Genomic DNA, 2,500 nt, shown 5'->3' on the forward strand with positions numbered 1-2,500 from the left:
ACACACACACACACACACACACACACACACACACACACACACACACACACACACACACATACAGTACATATATACATACATACACACACACACACACACACACACACACACACACACACACACACACACACACACACACATACAGTACATATATACATACACACTCACACACACACACACACACACACACACACACACACACACACACACACACACACACACACACGTATATATATATATACACACACACACACACACACACACACACACACACACACACACACACACACACACATATAGTACACACACACACACACACACACATATAGTACACACACACACACACACACACACACATACAGGACATATATACATACACACTCACACACACACACACACACACACACACACACACACACACACACACACACACACACACACACAGCAGCAGCCCTCTCCTGCTTATGTTTTGCTCTGCCTTCAGTACTGCCCCAGCGCCTGCGGTCCTCTTTAATATTTAATCTGACAACTTTTTAATCCGTCATTACGCTATGATGAAGTAATCCTCACATCTTCCACAAACAAAGGGGGCAGAAAACGAAGCAAAAGAAAAGATTAAATTATACTTGGTAATGGGGGTGATCCTGATTTAATACTAGTGGGCGATGGTGGTTTGCGTTTCTTTGGCTCTCTTGGCTGTGGTAATAATGTGTTTGTTTGTGAATAGAGATTGCTATGTATGTGTGTGTGTGTGTGTGTGTGTGTGTGTTTGTCCCCCGTGCATTGGTGGGTAATGGCTGAATGCTCACACTGTAAAAGGCGAGGCAGGAGGTCGCAGTAGCACTGCCACCATAATGGAGTTCAGAGAACTAATGTCTATTCGCACACACACACTCACTCTCTATCTCTCTCACACACACACACACACACACACACACAGACTCTCACATATACTTACATGCACACGCTTGTACAAACACACAAGCACACACGCACACACACACACACACACACACACACACACACACACACATGACAAGCAGAATGACAGGTGAATGGAAACGGAAAGAATTTTAATTTATTTCTGTGAATGTGGTGCGTGACTGACCTTGGTCTAAGACATGTCCTGACACACTCCATTCCATTGCAGTAAAATTGTGTGTGTGTGTGAGAGATGTGTGTGTGTGTGTGTGTGTGTGTGTGTGTGTGTGTGTGTAAGAGGACCCCTCCCCCCAATATGAAGTGACAGACACTCACACAGACACACACACACACAGACACACAGACACACACACACACACACACACACACACACACACACACACACACACACACACACACACACACAGACGGACAGTCTTCTAGATAGAAGCGAGGTTTTGAACTGGGCATAATTACTGTCCTTCTTCCCAGAGCCTCTGTGGGACCAGATCACAGATTATCCATCAGCAATGGACAGAAAAAAATACCCTGATCCCAGCACACACACACACACACACACACACACACACACACACACACACACACACACACACACCAGGAGAGCAGACTACACAGGGGATTCAGTCTGGAGGACCCCGTCAGGAATTCCAGTAATGAGACCAGCAATCATCACACACACACACACTCACACACACAGATATCAGTGCAGCCGGCCTCCCAAAGCCCCTCTAAGCTCCTCTTTCAAGTCCCCGTGTCAGAACTCCTGCATTGAACTGACATCATAGATCTCCATTATCAGACTGATTACAGACGCCGTAATTTAATCGCGTGTTAGCGTTAGGTTCAGGCAGAAGGGGCTGGGCGCATCACCCGGCCACTTTGAGAGCCTTTTTTGTGCGGAGACGCGGCTGATGAATGGGTGGACATCTGAAGTCTGGAGCCTGATGTCTCATGCTGATGTCTTCGGCTGAGGGAGACACCTTTAGCACCGCCGAATATTTCGGACTGAGGCCCAGATGTACGTGCATTTGCGAACGTAGCATTATCAGCGCCATGGACTCCACCGCAATTTACGAATGTCCACAACGGAACGGCATAGTCTACATACAAGCGCAGTTGAATGAAGTTAACTGATGACAATTAAAAAGAATCAAACATTTAGCCATCATGAAATAATACCATACATGATAAGATGTCAACAAGCAGGGAGATAGTGAAGAGCAGTAGTTCTACTCAAACTACTTGTGCAACGTAGGCTATGGAAGATTGGTCAAATCTAGCAAGTAGGAAAGTTTAAGTGAATGACGTGAAAGTGAAAGTAAGACATTTGAAAGGCCAGCGAACGTTAAGGTTGCTTCTGATATAGTACAAGATAGTGCTTCTGATATAGTACAAGACAGTGCTTCTGATATAGTACAAGACGCAAAACTGGTGCTCTAAATAGTGATTCTGTTGTCTTTGAAAGTTTTTTTTTTTTATTGACGCATTTAACCGCAATTTGGATTAACACCTGATTTTACAAAGACGGAAATATTTAGGCGCAGAATACATAATTAGG

At 44.8% G+C, this 2,500-nt stretch overlaps 1 protein-coding gene across 1 annotated transcript in view; it reads left to right on the forward strand.

Annotated features, from left to right (window-relative positions):
* Positions 1-2,500, forward strand: part of pbx3b (pre-B-cell leukemia homeobox 3b) — a 94,087-nt gene that overhangs the window by 51,476 nt on the left and 40,111 nt on the right.

Source organism: Alosa alosa, chromosome 5 (assembly GCF_017589495.1).
Source record: "Alosa alosa isolate M-15738 ecotype Scorff River chromosome 5, AALO_Geno_1.1, whole genome shotgun sequence".
NCBI lineage: Eukaryota > Metazoa > Chordata > Actinopteri > Clupeiformes > Clupeidae > Alosa > Alosa alosa.